General features: G+C 43.6%; 1 protein-coding gene across 2 annotated transcripts in view; it reads left to right on the top strand.

Annotated features, from left to right (window-relative positions):
• Window positions 1-18,362, top strand: part of LARGE1 (LARGE xylosyl- and glucuronyltransferase 1) — a 1,248,067-nt gene that overhangs the window by 372 nt on the left and 1,229,333 nt on the right. The gene's annotated exons all lie outside the window — the stretch shown is intronic.

Genomic DNA, 18,362 nt, shown 5'->3' on the forward strand with positions numbered 1-18,362 from the left:
CATTTATGGTGCAGTTCAGGCTCAGGAATGCTCGCAGACGCAGTGCAGCTACTATACAGACCGTGGTCTGGTGTAAGTGACTATATATATATATATATATAATACCTGCCCCAGCTAATGATTGCAGACTTGTACTGTCTCCAGTTCCATTGCCTACTCTGAAAGTAATGATTCCCAGGGCTAATGGCTGCAGATCTGGTACTTACTCTCGGTCTAATTACCCTTCTGTGGATAATAAATGCAGGACAGTGTCTGTTCTAGGTCTAATGGCTGCAGACACAGAAACAACACCCCAATGAATATCAGCAGACACTACCTTCTCTAGCGCTAATTGTAAAGGCCCATCACATGCTCTGGCTGGAGCGAATGAGTGCAGACACAATAACCGCTATGGAGCAAATTACTTCAGATACAGTACGTACATAATCATCAGCTCTATATAACAATAACTGCCCTGGGGCAAATAATTACAGACACAGTACTGTATATGGGATACTGATTCCAGACACAGTACCTGTCCTGGAACTAATGATGTTTGATACAGTACCTGCTAATCCGTTCCATATGATAGAATACATGAACGATGGCATGCACAGTATTTACTCTGGGGCTAACGATTCCAGTCACAATATCTGCTCTGGAGCTAATGGTATTTAACACCATATCTGCCCATGATCAAATCTGGGGTTAATGACTGCAGAAACAGTAAAAACCCCATGCACCCTTTCCTTCTTGTGTCTTTTCCTATTCCTAATTCCCCTGACACCTCGAACCACACTCTCTGAAATGAACGTACAGCGTAAAGAAGTGATCAGTAGGGATAAACCATTGTGCCACGATTTTCAAAATGTGTTTGGTGCAACTGATGGGATGCTCATTCACTTCCCTTGCACCAAGAAGGTGGTGAAACTGCACAAAGGACATTTAAATGTGTGTATAATTGTGGTGCGCATTGCGTTGCTTATTTTCCCATCAACTGTGCAAGGCAGAGGGTGGAAAGGGTGTTCTGGGCATTTTCAAGTAAATTACGATTTTCAAAAGTGATGCACTTTTCAAAGCACGGGGAAAAAACATTTCTCTGTGCCTATTTGGAACAGGGAAAACAAGAAAGTTCCCTTTTGGGGAACTCCCGTCCCCTGCACACTGTCTAAGGCTAAACCAAAGTACAATCATATATTTTCTACAAAGAATTCAAACAAAAATCAATGAGTTTATTGTTCTAATAGACATTTCATAAATAGAGTTTTTAAATGTAAACACACCAATACTTGTACGTAATTTAGATTCACTATTATTCAGTCTTACATAGTCAACAATTCACCAAATTACCCTAATTCATTGTTAAGCAATCTAAGTACAGGTTAACCGACTTACACCTTAGGTTTACACTATCCTATTACATAGGGTCCTAAGTATTTTGCTGCACACATTGTTTTGGTAAGAATTTCATCTGCCATTTAATCCAAGGTTCTCTGTAGCTACTCCTAATAAATAACACCCTTCAATTCTTCAATACATAATGTCAAAAAAGGGGTTGTATTCTGACCTTGATTATTGTCCTCATCACTCCGTGATCTGTGGTTTGTTTCAATAATGGATTATATTTTTCAATTTCCTCAATCGGGTATCTCCCACTCTATCTGTGCATACAGAGAAATGTATATGTAATGAACATAACATATAGTTTTAGAGCAAAGCCTTGTCTCCTATAGACTCTTGAACACATATCATCAAGCATGTACCAAGTTACAAATCTAACCTTAATTGTTGTCCACTCCGCTCCATGTTAAATGGTATGTTTCTTAATTTTTCTCAGACAAGTGTCTCTCTCTATCTGTGTATATAGAAAAGCTTGCATATATTGCCCATAACCTTTAAGAATGGTACTAAGTGTTATCAATCAGTAATTTCTTAACCTTTATGTCCATGCAAATGTTTTTTGTCCAGATAGTAAAATGTTGCCATAGTCTCATGTGAGCTGAGTGGTGCACTGCACCTCTGTGAAAATAATGGTGAATTTGCTTAGTAGAGGGTTTTAATAGATGTGTTGGCGCACTATTTTTAGAAAAAAAGGGGGCTTGTGCTGATCCTTCTTTAAGGAATAAGGGATTGCTTACATGTCTTGTGTGTAGAGATCTGCAAAAAATGCAACGGCATGCCAGGAAAAAGCTGTTCTGCACGTTATTTTAGTTTCCAACATGGCCGCTAGTTATAACAAAGTATGTTTGACGTCATAACGTAGGCATGTTGGTGACGTAATTTGTAAACACAATGTTTTTTTCTTCCTTTTGATTTATGTTTTCACGCACAATTTAGAGTGCAAATTTCTATTTGTCTCACTACATTTATTTTATTAATAAAAGGGGAGTAATGTGGTGAAGGTCCCTCCTAATGCAGATATATTTGAGTAACCATTAAGCATTTACAAATTAAGAGAAACTGTAAAATGTAATTCAGACGCTCTAAACTCTATCCACCGCCAATGTGCTTGAATGGGTAAATGGAGCAAACCTTTCATAAATTCTAATGTGCTGTATAAGGAAGGTTAAAAAGAATACACCAGCCTTAAAACTGATGGCGCCTCATGTGGTAAGGTAATGTGTGTGGTAAAAAAGGGTGAACTAACCCCCATTAGAATTGGGATTCCTGCGTTGCTAATGGAATAAACGGCTTTAGGTTTATACATTTCCTTGGTGTATCTCACTATCCACAACAAAATGTTATAGGCCCAACTAAGTGCCCAAACATTACTCTTGAGGAAAGGTATTAAATCCACTCGTGTGTATGTATAGAGGGAGAGAACTCCTCATTCGTTTTTGGGATTCTTGCTTTACAAATGGAGAAGGTGTCTCACAGTGTATGAATGCCATAGGTGTATCTCACTATTCTCTAAAGAATGTTAATGGGCCAAACATGAGTGATCAAACCTTACTCTTGTGGAAAGGTATTCAATCCACTTGTGTGTGTGTGTTTTGAAAGAGGGAGTGAAAGTACAAGTTAATCTCCATAATGTCCTGTCCAAAGGAAAGGACCTCTGTTTTTATTAGCAAAAGTAGCATGGCTCAGCTAAAACGGTACTTCTGGAGACCGTACTAACAGTGGTTATTGAGTCAACCTAAGACAAAACCATCTTAATAACTATCTCAGATAATGGTTCTACCATCTAGAGGCATAATAGTATCTCAGAGGACACAATTTTGTTTTAGGTTCAATTCCCATCTATTGGCTAACTCTGTTGTATGCTAGAGATCTTATTTGTTAATGTTAACCAAAGGCCTTGTCTTAGAGTAATCTATCTCCACTGAGTTCACCTACTGGTCATATAGGTTAAATGCCCATCTTTTGACTTGATCTGTTATAGGCAAGTGATCTTAATCATTAATGCCAGACTAAGGCACTATCATTGAGTAATCTGTCTCCACTGAGTACACATTCTAATCATATTTCACACAGATTTTCGATTCTATGCAATATAATTGCATACAATTTGTAATCTGTCTCCACTGTGTTCACATTCTCATCATATTTCACACCTATTGTCCATTCTGTGCATTACATTTGCATAAATGCTTTATTAAACTGGTGATATTGGCTGCCTCTTCAGGAGTTCACACTCTATTGGACCTCTGTTCAGAGTCCATTCTTCATACCCCATTTCAAAAGTAGCTAAAATAACCATTCCGGCCTAGTTAAATTCCACTTATCTACCCCAGGGTTGGAATCTAATGGTAAGGGCCTAGATGGTACTCCTCATTGATCCCTAGTGGTGTCATTGTGTGCAATTTGTGAATCCAGAATAATTCACGTTGTGAAAGTTTTTTTGACAAGTCACCTCCTCCTGGTAAGGGGTGCATTACTTCGAGGATGATGCATCTTAACTGTGCTATGCTATGTTGGTTTTCTTTAAAATGCCTGCGCACAGGTGATTTTGTGTTGGCGGCTCTAATGCTGGACTTATGTTCCGGCCATCTTTCTTTAGCTCTTCAAGTTGTTAACATAATACTTGCTGCATGGGCAACGTAAGGCGTAAATTATGTTTTAGCTATGGCAAGTTGCATAGTCTTTAAGAAGGATATTTTTTTTACCTCTATTGTGGTGTTTGATATAGTCCCCCTTTATTATACTTGTACAATGTTGACGATTGAGACAAGCAAATGTTCCACATTTTGGTTTACTTAGTCTGTCCTTGTTTTTTTGGTCTTTCTGCTCTAATGAGTGTATCTCGAAGATGTGTCCCTCTTTTGTAGGCGAGCATAGGTGGTTCGGGGAATAATCAGTTCAGATTGGGATCAGATTTAATGAGATCCCAATTTTTGCTGATGATTTGTTTAATTTGATAGCTTTGACTAAAAAATTTGAGAGAATGAATGAGTCTACTGTTCTCCTTTCTTTTATTGCTCTTAAGCAGGTCTTCACGTCTGAATGGTTCCGTTCTGCCAATGGCTTTATTGAGAATATCTTCTGGAACGCCTCTCTAAAAATCTCCATTTCATGTTGTTATATTCTTTTTGTAAGTTTATCGAGTCAGAAGTGATTCTCTTAAGTCTTAATAGTTGGCTGTAGGGAAGGTTTTCTTTTAGATGCTTGGGGTGGAAACATTTAAAGTGTAAGGTGTTGTTTACATCCGTCAGTTTCCTGTAGATGTTAATTTCAAATTTAGTCCCAGTCAGTACCACGTCCAAAAAGTGAATGTATGGTCTCCCTATTTCCATGGTAAATGTGATCCTCTCATTGCAGCCATTCAAATAATCAAATAATTGTAGTAGTTCTTCTTCCGTGCCTTGCCAGACATCAGAAATATCATCAATATATTGTTTGCAACATATGATTTTATTCTAGGATTATTTGTCCAAAACAATTGAATGCTCAAAGTGATACATGTAAATGTTCGCATATAATGGTGCCACCAATTAACCCATTGAGGTGCCAGCTATCTGCAAATGGTATTTCCCCTTAAATCTAAAATAGTTATTGTACAGAATTATAATGATTAATTCGATGGCAAAAACGTTCTATTAGGGTTACATCATGTATCAACAGAAACCACTCCATGGCTTCGATGCCCACGTTGTGGGGAATAGATGTATAGAGGCTGTTCACATCAAGTGTGAATAATAGCAAATTGGGGTCGTTAATCTTTAAACCATCCAAGATTTGCAAAAAATGCAATGTTTCCTTCAGATAGGTTGGGGTGGCCAGTACCTATGGCTGAAGAGCTGAATCCACGTAGATTGCCAATGGGTGAAATACACTTTCAGTCTCTGCTACAATGGGTCTGAAGGGTGAGTCAGAGGTGTTTTTATGTATTTTAGGCAGGGCATAAAATACTGGTGCAACCGGAAATATTTTGATGAGGAATTCACTGTTTCTTTCAGAAATCCAATCCATTTCAAGTGCTTTGTCCACTGTTTCATTGATAATTTATTTAATGGATCATTATCTAAGGTAAGATATGTTCTAGAGTCTCATAGGAGTTTTAGGCAACCTTGATTGTAAAGGGAGGTGTCCATAAGTAACAGAGTACCCCCTTTGTCTGCTTGTTTCAAGGTGATTGTGTCATCTGCCAATTCCTTTGAGTTTCAATTAATTGTTTCCTTTTTCTTTTATCTGTTACATCATATTTAAGGCTCCTCAAATTTAAGTTTGAACATATTGCTTAGAGGATGATTTCCTTGAGGATGAAAAGTATTTCTATTCTTCATTTCAAGGTATTCCGGTAGATCAAGTTCCGCTGTTGTATCAGGTAGGGTGTCAAAGAACACCTTTTTAACTCAATTTTTCTGATCAACTTAAATAGGTTGACCTCTTCATCGAACAAGGTGGTATTATTCGTAGGAATAAAGGAAATTCCAAGATCAAGTGTGTCCATTTGGGCTTTCGACAATTGTTTAGATGAAATATTCAGCACTATGGATTCTTTTATTTGTTCTTTTTCTGTTTTATTTTTCCCTCTTTGGGTCTTCCTTCGCCTAAAAAAGGTAATTGTCGGGTGGTTACCTTCAGAGATTGTGTTTGAATGAGTGAGTGAATGTTCAGTCAAAGAATGTGTGTGTGTGGGTGTGTTTGTGCTGGGCCAGCGAGCTGATTTTGGCTGGTGAGGGCAGCACAGTGTAACAATGCACTTTTAAATTTAAAAAAAGTATTTAATCAGCATTTTCAACAGTAAGAACACATGTAACCTCCCCACCCCCTCGATCCAACACATGTAACTAACAAAGTACACCGTCCTGTTCCCCCGCACCCGAGTCCATAAACTCTGTAGATGGCTCCCGGTCCCCAAGTTTCTGTGAGTGGCCAGCTCTCTCGCCAGCTGTTGTACGGGCCCTTGCACAATTTGAGAAACCCCCCCCATAGTCCTCTCCTCCGCTAGAAAATTCAGCCTTATCTCCTCCCAGCTTCCTGTGAAGGTGCCCTTCCCAAGTGGAACGAGTACTCGCACCAGCCCCAGCAATCTCATTTAACTCGGGCACCATGCGGCCAGTGAGTCCTGCTGCAGGTGATGCAGGACAATGTCCCAGTCTGAGTGAAACCTTTGGTGATCCCCTTGAATCGAATAGGCCACCCACTCCAGTGGCACAAAGTTCCAGATTTTACTAACTCATTTGTGTTCTGTGGGGGCAGCTTTTTGTTTCCATTTGTGTGCCACCACAAGCTTTGCCGTCACTATCCGGATGACCTATGTCTTTCGTTGAGCTATCAAGGGTAGATTTTCCAGAACCCCGCCCATTCCCAGGATGGCCATTCCTATTTTGTTCGACATTTGAGTCCGAGAAATACTATTAATTGCTGCACGGATCATGTCCCAATAAGGCTGTATGACTGGGCATTCTCACCAGATAAGCTTCCACAATCCCAGTTCCCCACATCCCCCCCAGCAGAGCGCTGACGTAGTTGGGTAGAATGTATGTGGTTTTCCTGGGGTGAGATGGCATTGGACCATTATCTTAACACATATCTCCTGAATTTGGATGGCCTGCATGAGCTTGGGGATATCTGCCCATAACTGAGTCCAAAATTCCCCCTCCAGAGGCTGCCCCACTGCTCCATATGCCTGGCTCCTCACCCCTTCTGCTATAATTCCATGTAACGCTCCTACGAAATGCCTGTCCCCGTGTCCATCATTACGAACCGGTGTGAGATCCCTGGTGGCTGCTGACCTGACCATTGGGTTCATAAGCCAGTACCTCAGTTTCGAGTCGCGCTACCTCTCCCCCTCATCTAGCCTGAAGTCCTGATTGCACTGTGCAAAGGATTTAATGCCCTGACCCGAGAATATACCACGTAGTTTGCAGCACCCTGCCCCCGCCGCCCATTGAAGGAACCCCTTTTCATACCCAGTGTGAACTGGGGATTCCTAAATGGCGATGTCAGCGGGGAGGGTAAGGTGGTCAAGTTCACCCACTGCACCAGCTCCTCCCACTTGTCCCCCAATAGGGCCCCTATCCTGCTACGGTACATGTTTGCAGGTCTATACCCCTTGGGTCACCACAACACCTCGTCCAGTGGCAAGCCAACCACCGATTTGTCACTTCGACATCAGACCTTCCTGCAATCGCCCCAGAACCAATCCCGGATCACTCTGATTTGAGGCGCAAAGAAATGGAGGCGGAGGTTTGGCGCTCACAGCCCTTGCTTGCTTCTGGAAGACATTAGAATCTGCATAGCTATCCTGGGTCTCTTGCGGTTCCAAAGAAATGACCCCACATGTTTTTACTATGTCCTCAAGTCCAGTTCAAGAAATGCTACATCGAAAAAATACAACCAAAGCCAATCAAGGAAACAACATTAGCCATGATTAGCTCAAAGTGGAAAGCCGACGGTATTTCTATCCTGGAATACACGTGGATATAAGCATCTATTCAATGATTTTGAGACACCACTTGAAAATATCTTCATCATTTGTTTGCAAGAAACATGGCTATGTACACCGCCCATCTGTGATGGATTCACTGTTCTATTAAATACAGCAGTAAAAAACGCCAAAGGTCGCCCAAGCTCAGGCTTAATTACATTGGTAAGAATAACTCAATCTTGGTCATCTCCAATAAATCCAAATCCGTACGTGCAAGGAACCATCATACACACAATGGAAAAAAATACCACAGATAAACTTCACTTATTGATTATAAACATCTATTGGAATCCATTAAAGATCAGCACAGATGGCCTTATTTCTGCAATATCACGACTAATTGATGACGCGATGATTGCCTATAACAACCTAACAGTCATCTGTTGTGGCGATATGAATTGCACGTGGTTCCAACATAATCATTCTTCGCAAAAGTACCAGCAACTCGAAAATGAGGCGCTCCATGAAAGAGCAAAAAGATGGCAAACTGCCATGGGTGTGCGCGACCTTGTAGTGCTAAATGGAAACGTTAAAGGAGACGTGCCTGCCAAACCAACTTGGTATCGAGATGCTTCACATAGCATTCTCGACTATATATGGATTTCGAGGAACCAGGTGCACAAGCTAGTGGATCTGCAAATAAAGAAAATGAACTACAGTGATCACATCCTTCTTCAATTACGTATTATGATGGATACGAACTTGCCAACAAATCCACTCAAGGTTTTACTAGAAACAAACAGTCGCGGAAATGGCGGAAATCGTCTGCGACTAAGTAGCAATCAAATTCAACGACTTGGGGCGAAACTAATGACCAAGCCAGTGAATCAAAGGCCTGATTATGTTCCACTGTTGACAGATTTCACCATCACTGGAAAAACCTCATTAAACCTTGGTTGGACTCATCGCCACATATATTGCAAGGTCCTACATGAAGCCAAAAAGGCCTTGCGGAAAGATCTGAGACTTATAAGGAAGCGAAATTCCAAGTTGGACGTTCAAAAAGCAATAAAGGCAAGACGCATGATCTACCGAAATTGGGCAAAGTCACATGCAGTCATAATTGAGCAAGATCGCGCAGAGCACATGCTACACTTGATTATGACTAAAAACACACGTGACATCTGGAAGATCCTGAATATGGATCTTTCTAATTGTAACCCAATCTCAACAAACACCATAACAGGTGACGTTTGGAGCAGGCACTTCTCTCTGGTCTTTAAAAAAACGGAATTTGAGGCTCCAGCACTAGTGAGCTCTGTTGATACTCAGTGGGATGTGCAGTTGGAACATGATGAAATTTTTCGTGCTATCAACGCTCTCAAGATCTCGCGTGCTGCTGGACCCGACTTGATCTCAAATATTGATCTAAAAAAACATCCAAGTGAATGGGCTGACTTTATTGGCAATCTATTCATAAAAGTCAGTCGGTCCAAAGAATTGCCGGAATCTTCGTCATCTGCGATTGTGGTGCCAATTCACAAGCGGGGCAGTTGGGACGATCCGAACAACTATCGCCCAATTGCCCTGCTCGGCACTATTAGAAAGATGTTTGGGTCGAACCTGCGCCTCAAACTCGCCAAATGGGCTGAGATGTCACAGATCAACAACATACGGCAAACTGGATTTACGAAAGGGACCAGAGTTGATGTAAATCTGCTCATTCTGACGATTCTAAAGCTGGAAACCTTAAACAAGAACGGCAAGATTTACCTAGCTTTCATCGACATGAAACAAGCGTTCGATGGTGTGAATCGAAGCTTATTATGGGAAAAACTGTCAAAATGGCAATGTCCGGCATCCATTTTAGAGCCTATCATTGATCTTCATGAACACACTTCAATTAAAGTCCGGCTAAACCACAGCGGAATGTTATCCAAAGCTATAGCGACCCATAAGGGTGTTAAGCAAGGATGTCCCCTAGCTGCAGAATTATTCAAACTATTTCTAGCAGATCTTCCAATCCACCTGAACAAAGTTCTATGCTTCTCACCAAAAATAAATCAAATGTCAATTAATTGTATAGTCTATGCGGATGACCTGGTTCTGATGGACAGAACCCAAATTGGATTACAGCGTCTCCTATCAGGCTTGAAATCCTACATGGACATAAACCAACTGGAAATAAACTCTCAAAAAGCTAAGATTATGTCCATTGGAAACATCAGAAGCAAAAAAGATAAAGGTTTCAGATGGAAAATTGATGAAATCAACTTAACATCTGTTGACTCAATAAAATACCTGGGGATACAATTCAACAACTCCATTTGTGAACAACAATGGGCTGCAGAACTAGCATCCAAAATGTCGAAGTTAGCAATACAAGCTGTAAAAATCAACAAAAACTTTGGAAAATTTTCGTTGGAACCCGTACTCAAATTCTACTTACAAAAGGTAACCCCAATAATAATCTTTGGGGCTGAGGCGGGTTGGAATATAAGTGTGCAAACTTGGCATGCTTTGGAAGGACGCTTTTGGCGGAAAGTCCTGCGGCTGCCACAGGCAACGCCGCTAACTATTTTGCGACACGAACTAGCAACTAACTCTTCATATGAGCGTGGTCTGGAACTCAATTTCAACAATGCGAAAAATGGCCCTCGCATCACCGGCTCCGGCATACAAAATCTTTGCCAATAATTATATTCCAAATAAATGTGACCTTCTTAGTCTATGGTTTCGCAAACTGTCGGCTTTCCTTACAGCTGCAAAAATAAGCAATCAAGAGCTGCTAAATTGCCCACAGCTTTCAAAAAAGAAGTTTGAAAACTGGGCATGGATTTTCAACAATGAATCAAGGTCTAAACTAAAATCAACAGAAGAAACGGGAGGCTTTCACAGGAAATTAAACGAACCAGCACAATATCAATTGCACTGTCCATCTCGCCATCATCAAGACCAATTTTTAAGGTTTCGAGTCAATGCTCTAAAAACCAAAGAAATTCTTTGGCAAAGAAAGGACAAATCTATTGAAGACAATCTCTGCCGATTCTGCAAACAGTCAATTGAAACCGCCAAACATCTGCTAATCGAATGTACTCAAACTGTCAGACAATGCTCATTACATCTGGGCAACTTTGCACCTCTGGATGAAGATATGGAGAGGTGGTGGGGGCGGATCATCTCAGGAAGCAATACAAGACTTGTATGTGCAACCGTGAATTATTTTTACTCGATCTTGAAAGTAGACTCTCTCAAATAGAGTTACCAGTGGGAGACTACCTTAGAAGACTGGCGGAGTTGGTCATTTTGTTTTTTTCTGTTTCTTCTTTGTTTGGCTGCTTTCTTGTTTTGTGAATTGATTTTCTTGTTTGAAACAAAAGTTTGTCTCTTGAATTCAAACTGAAGTTTTTCAATAAAAAAAAAAAAAGAAATGACCCCACATGTTTTTAGAGGGTTCTGAAGAAACCTTGGGGAACCCCCACTGGCAGGGCCGTGAAATAGTACCGGATTTCTGTCAAAATCATAATTTTAAGGGTATTTATCCTCCCCATCCAGGATATTGATAAGGGCACTATTTCGCCAGCAGCCGGTGCACCTTTGCCGCTAAAGACCGGTAGTTAGCATTGTAAAGAGCACCCAGAGAACAAGTAATCTGCACCCCCAAATATCTAATGTCGGTTTCTGCCCATCTAAAGGGTACTATACCATGCAATTCCTGAGCTTTTTCTGAGGGGACGGTCAAATTTAATAACCCTCACTTCTGGGCATTTATTTGTAACCCTGCCACCGCCCCAAAGAGAAGAGGTTCCTGCTAGATCCCTAAAAATCAGGTTTCTGGTTCTGTGATCAAGCGGAGCATGTCCTCAACAAACGCTGCAACTCTATGCTCCTCACCCCAAAGGGAATCCCCCTAATATCTGGGGAGGCCCTAATGCAGGCCAAGAGCGGCTCCAGGTGGATGGTGTATAAGGGCGGGCAACCCTGCTTAGTGCCTCATCAGCCCGTGATCCTCCAGGAAAGCTGCCTGTTGATTGCCAGGCGCAAGGAGGGAGTTTGGTAGTTAGCTCTTACCAACTAAAGGAATTTAGAACCAAATCCCATCATCTCCATGGTATGGAAGAGGAATGGCCAACCCGGTTGAATGCTTCTCGGCATCCAACGCTAGTATAAGTGCAGGGGCTCTAGATTTATTTACTTTTTCAATCAGATGACAGGTCCGCCGAATGTTATCCGAGGTCTGCCAATGCCTAATAAATCCTGACTGGTTGGGATAAATCAGTTTGGGGAGGAGCTTATCCAGGCATGACACCAGAACCTTGGTATAGATCTTCATGTCTATATATATATATATATATATATATATATATATATATATATATATATATATAATTTATAATGCGCTTAATACCCAGCGGTTTCTAAGCGCAGACCCGGGGATTGAACGTGTGTTGCTCAGCGTTGTCTTGCTTCCAAAGCCAGCGCATTGCCCCTGAGCTGTCCTCCTGACCCTGAGTGACATCCTTACCCGGCTTTGGGAGTAGCACAACCTTGGCTTCTTCCATTGTCGGGTGGTTACAACCCCGAAATGGTTGAAGAGCTGGAGTAAGCGCAGTATCAGTGCCTCTCTAAAGGTTTTGTGGAAACACGCTGGAAAGCCACCTAGGCCCGGGGCCTTTTCTGATAGCAAGGTAGCAATAGCTGCCCTTCCTCCTTCGGGAGTAATTTCTCCCTCAAGTTCTTCCTATTCTTGAGGAGTGATCTTAGGGAGAGAGCACCGGGACACTTTGGGCTCCCTCCTCAGGGGAATCTGATGTGTACAGGGATGAATAATATTCTGTGAAGACCGAAATTATGTCAGGTAGAGCAGTGCTTTCTTGCCCCCCTGCCTTTATTTTAAGGATTGTCCTGAATGCTTCTTTTTTCCGAATCGTCCTTGCTAACAGGCGATCCGCCTTATTGACTTTGACATAATACCTCTGTAGGAGATAGAGCAATGAACGCTCTGCAGCTCTAGTCTGCAAAACATCTTTTTACCCACAGATATTCCCTATGCAGTGTATTCCCCACGTTATTTGCCATTTGAGCCATTGTTTGTTTAAGTTTAGTTTCCAATTCCTCCTGTAAGAGACCTAGTTGTTTGTCCCTCTGGCTCTTCATTGCAATGAGCTCCCCACCCAATGTAGCCTTAAACACGTCCCACACCACCTGGTTGCCTACACCCTCTGTTGCGTTAAGTGCAAAGTAATCCAAGATTTTATTCTTTATGTCCTCACATAGGACTCCATCCTTAAGGATGTGACTAGGGAACTTCCACCACCATAGGCCCGGTTTGTTCCAGCCCATATTTAAGGTAATCGTTATGGGCGAATGGTCTGACAGGGCGCTCACTCCTAGCTCTATCCCCGCAACCCTACCCGATAGTGACCTCAAAATCCAGGCGTAATCTATCATTGAGAAGCATCTATGAACGTGGGAATAGAATTTGAAACCCTCTTTCGCCCCCCCACCCCACACCACCTCCAGTTCGCTCCAGCCATAACCAGCGCCAGTTGGGCCATGTGTTCGTTCAAGGAGGCAGATGGCGCCACCTGGTTGTGGAACACCCTGGCGCTCCTATCTTCTCTTGGGTCAAACACCAGATTAAAGCCGCCTACCAATATTATCTGCCCTTTGGCAAAAGTCTCCAATTTGGTCAGTGTCAGCCGCAAGAACCCATCTTGCCCCATATTGGGGGAGTAGATTGCTGCCACTTTATATGTCCCTCTCCCATTGGAAAGAGGCTGCCAGTTACCTACCATCTGTGCCCCCCTCTGTAGCTATGACCTGGAAGCCTGGGATGTCCTGAATAGCGATTAACACCCAGTCTTCCCTGGGGCATTGGATTGGAACAGATGGCAGTACCCCTTGATTTTCAGCTTATGCCTGTCTCGCCTCTGTGCATTCCTTGGAGGGCTACAATTCCCAAACTCCCCCGCCACAAGAACTGCTCCACCTTCCTTCTCTTAACCGGGGAATTAAACCGCCTGACGTTTAGGGAGGTCATCCGAAGCACTTTCCCATGGTCATTTTACCGTGCGGCTCGTACTAATGAGTGGCTGCCATTGGGATCACCCCTCTCCCCCCTGAAAACTCCTCCTACCCTTCCCCCACTCTGGGCGGGCTCAACCAGCCTCTAGCTCCCCCCGACCCATCATCTCTGGAATTGAGCCAACCCAGAGTAAACCTGTGCGGGTCCCTCTAGACCCATGTAGATAAACCAAGACATACTGTACCACCCACCTCCCCCCGGTACCTTTGTCCTAACTACCTCCCCCCAGGTGGGCTACAACATTCCTTCTTGTAACCCCCTTTTCCCTCAGCGTGGCGCTCCTGTGCCAATGGGCGTGTGGGCACCTTCCACTCCTGCCCCCTCATTGGGGGGGTTAAACCCGGGCCCTTAGGCCCCCTTTAGTTTAGCCCCTTGTCAAAAAAACATTGTCCACCCCCACATTTACCTCATGAGCAGTGCTTTTGCCGGTCTTTTTTTCTGCCTTGGTGACCCTTCATCCTCAATCTTCAGTACCCTCGTACCTTCCTCGCAGGTGGTGACCCGATGCTATTTCCCTTCCCATTCGAACAGTTATCCAAAGGGAAAGGTCCATATATATAACGTATGTCCACTCGCATTAGGGCACGCACCACTGAGCACATCATCCTAAGCTTTACTAGGGTGATCTGGGCTAGGTAATGGAATAGCAAGTTCTGAGCCATTGTAGCTGATTGATCTGGCCGCTGCCAGAACCTTCTGCTTCTGCCCGTACTCGTGTCTGGCCACCACTACATCTCTGCGTCTGGCTCCTGGCTCTCCCCTCTTTGGCCCCATTCTGTGTATGCGGTCCAGCTCTATCCCCGACCAGTAGTCCACCTCCAGCAGGTTTGTAAACAGTTGCAGCGCCATTACACATAGATCCTTGTCCACCACCGCCTCAGCAAGGCCCTTTATTCTGAAGTTAGATCTTCTCGAGCGTTTTTCGTTCTGTGTGACCCTTGCTAATTGTTCTAACAGCTCGTCGATCTTTCTTGTGTCATATGCAACCTCCTGTATGGCGCTCTCTGCTGCATCGGTCTGCTCTTCTAGTTTCGTTATGTCCCCCTTCACCTCTTGCAATGATTGGGAAAGTTCTGCAGGCCATTGAATGGTGTTTGCTATCTTGTCCTCAAAATTCTGAAAGCATTGGCTAATGACCTCCTGGGTGACCACTTCATCTTTTGCAGTGCCTGGCAGCGCCCCATAGCCTTTCCTGCCCTGGGCCCCTGATCTTCCCCAGCCAGTACCTGGCTGTCTATGCACCAGAGTCTCTGCAGATTGCCCTCCTGTCGGTTATTCATCGACTTGGGGGCAGCTTGCTTGCATGCCCTCCCCTTTTTGTTTGGACATAGTGCGTAGGCAGGTTTGATAGGGGAAGCCCCGCCCCATCCTCTTCTTCCTGATATCGTGTTGCACCCTATGGACCTCTTCTGGCCACTCTTTCAGGGTGTAGGAACCTCCTCCCTCTGCTGCTTTGTGGGTCTGCCCATTGCTGTGCAGGGGTTAGAACTACCCTCTAACTGTGTGCAGGTGAGCCACTGTTTGTCATCCTCCTCGGGTTTCAAATGACCCTCCTCCTGGCCTTGGTGCCAGGATCACTCTGCCCTGAGCCTGACCAAATTGCCTCTCCCTTATTATTCCTTGCCCACCAGGGATGTCGATGGACTCTATATCCCTCTATTCGGCCTCAGGATTGGCCTGGGGAGGCCAGCACCCCCCCGGTCACTGTCTACTATGCGTAGGGCGCCTCTTGCTCCATTGCTGTGCTTCCGCATGGGGGTGCGCTGGCTGCGGCACTATATGCAGCTCCAAAATCTACCTCAAATGGGCCTCCAGCTGCCCCGGCTATAACACCACAGGGCCTCCCCATGTCTTCTCTGCAAAGTGCTGGCTTCAAAACATGGGCAGGAGCCCTCCTGCCGCACCCCCCACTCCTCACTGTCACTTTGCTCAAAGCTGGCGATCACTGCCTGCTTATTACTACCTGCACTGTCCAGCCTTTACCTGCTTGCACCCTTTCCTTGGGCCAGGGTGCACGCTGCCCTGTGATGGTTCTCCTCCAAAGCGGAGTGGGGGAGTCGAACCTCTCGGGATTGCTACCTTCCTGCCTCTTGACTTTTGCTCTGCGGCCCCTCCTGGGCCTCTTGGCTGCTCTTCTCCACTGCGCAGCTCTCTGCAGTGGGTTTCAGGTATGGACCCTCCGGATCCTCCTAATCTCTCAGATGAGACGCTGCTTCTCCGGTGCAGGGACGGCTCGGTCCCGTCTCGATCTTCCTGCTGTTGCTCGCCAGCATAGGAGCCCCCGCTCCACGAATCCAGCCCGAGTGGTCCTCCAATATTGCAGGCAGCTCTTTCCTGACGGGCTCTTCTGATGTCCGCCGACTGACAGCGGCTGCTTTCCGCCAACCCGCCTCCAAGCCGCACTGGGTCCTCGGCCACCCATAGTTTCCCTGAGTGTTTTTTTGCTTGCGGTCCTCGAGTGTATCTCTCAGCTCGGCCTGCACTGGCCACGGGCGCAGTGCCTCCTCACCTCAGACACTGCAGAGATGAAGGCTGCACCCTGCCTCTGCCGAAGTCCCCCAGTGATCTGGGATGCTGCACTCCACCACTGCAGCCTATATAAATAAATCCCTGCCTGGAGAAGTCTCTTTTAATATATCTTTATTGTTTTTGGCCCCGGGAAGTGAGAGCTCCATGATTACACTGGAATCCCAATCACGATGCACTTTTTAAGGGGTATCCCCATTTTTATACCAAGGCCCCAACAGGGGCAATTGGAATGGCAACCAACGCTAGACAAGGAGCAGCAATCGCTTTTAGTGAATCTATCTAAATACGAAACAACTGCGCTAGAACAACAAAACCTGAAAAAAGGTTTAGGTTTTGTGATCTCCAAGAAACATGATCCTTTCTCTTCCATAGTGATTTCTACAAATGAATGCGTAAATTTCACCTCAAGTAATGTTTTGCTGACAAAACGAATGAGTTACAGACTATCAACCATACAGGGCTAAAAAATCCTTCATCGTTTTGTCTTCCTAGCTAGACACACTCACCTGAATCTGCTATCTTTGAAAAACGAGTACTGACAGAAGTTGAACAATTGGAAAAGAAAAATATTCCTCTATTCCATAATTTGAGTCGTATCAAAATGAATGCATTCAATTCCCTTTCAAAAAATGATACCATCATTATAAAAAAAGGTAGATAAAGGGGGTGGCATTGTAATACCGGACACAATTAACTATATTAATGAATGTCTGGTTCAGCTAAACAACACCAAGTATAACAAAAAACTTGCGGAGGAGCCCACTAAAGAGCTGTTACATATGATTGAACTGAAAGTTACAAAAGCTAAAGACCGTGGGTGGTTGAGTAAACAAGAATGTGAAATCTTAATCAACATGGATTCCACCACTCCCACTTTTTACTGTCTCCCGAAGATTCACAAAACTCTTGTGAATCCACCGGCCGACCCATCATAGCCGGGATCAATTCCATACTGGAGCCGCTCTCAAAATTCTCTGACCATTATTTAAAAAAAATGTATGTTGTCCAGATGAAATCATACTTGAGAGATACCGAAGAGGTAATGAAACGTTTTGAAAACTTGCCGTACAATGTGACAACTCAATTTTTGATTGGTCTAGATATCATATCCCTCTACACCAACATTCCTCATTATGAAACCCTTGAGACTCTTGAGGAAATTCTCCTAACACGAACCGACCAAGACCCTGTACCTACATCTTTTATATTATGGTGAATTGAGGTTTCCCTCGCTAGAAACTTTTTTGAATTCCAAGGCTGTTTCTATCAACAGATTGAGGGTACTGCCTTGCCAATCTATATGTGGAGTTTTTTTTTAAAGAAGTTTATCTATACACATCATCCATTCGAACTATATCTTTTGTCCTGGGTGCGGTACATTGATGATATTATAATGGTCTGGCAAGGTACACAGGCTGAAGCAGTTGAATTTCTGACCTGGTTGAATCAATGCAATTGACCTCTCCAATTTACCATGACTATTAAAAAAAGAAGAGATTGGTTTCCTAGATGTGATGGTCTATCATCACAATGGCCATCTACTTGTCAAACCTTATCACAAAAATACTGACAAGAATTCCCTCCTGCATTATCACAGCCACCATGTGAAACATCTTAAGGATAATTTACCCTATGGGCAATTTTTGCGGCTGAAAAGAAGTAGTAGCAACAAAGAAACCTATGAAGAGGAGACATTGGCCTTAGCTAAGAAACTAAAAGAAAGGCAATATCCTAAAAAACGAATCAGAAAAGCCTCAAAAAGAGCATACAATAACAATCGAGATGCACTGTTGGAGGACAAGATTAGCAAACCTACGGACGATATGATAGTGAGTGTTAATACATTTAGTAATCTTAGCCTCACGATCACTAACATTGTCCGAGAACAATGGAAGATTTTCGAGAAATCATCTGTGAAACTGCAATGTCCATTGTTTGCATACAGGAAATCAA

This window comes from Ambystoma mexicanum, chromosome 12 (assembly GCF_040938575.1).
Source record: "Ambystoma mexicanum isolate Mex_15411 chromosome 12, UKY_AmexF1_1, whole genome shotgun sequence".
In the NCBI taxonomy this organism is placed as follows: domain Eukaryota; kingdom Metazoa; phylum Chordata; class Amphibia; order Caudata; family Ambystomatidae; genus Ambystoma; species Ambystoma mexicanum.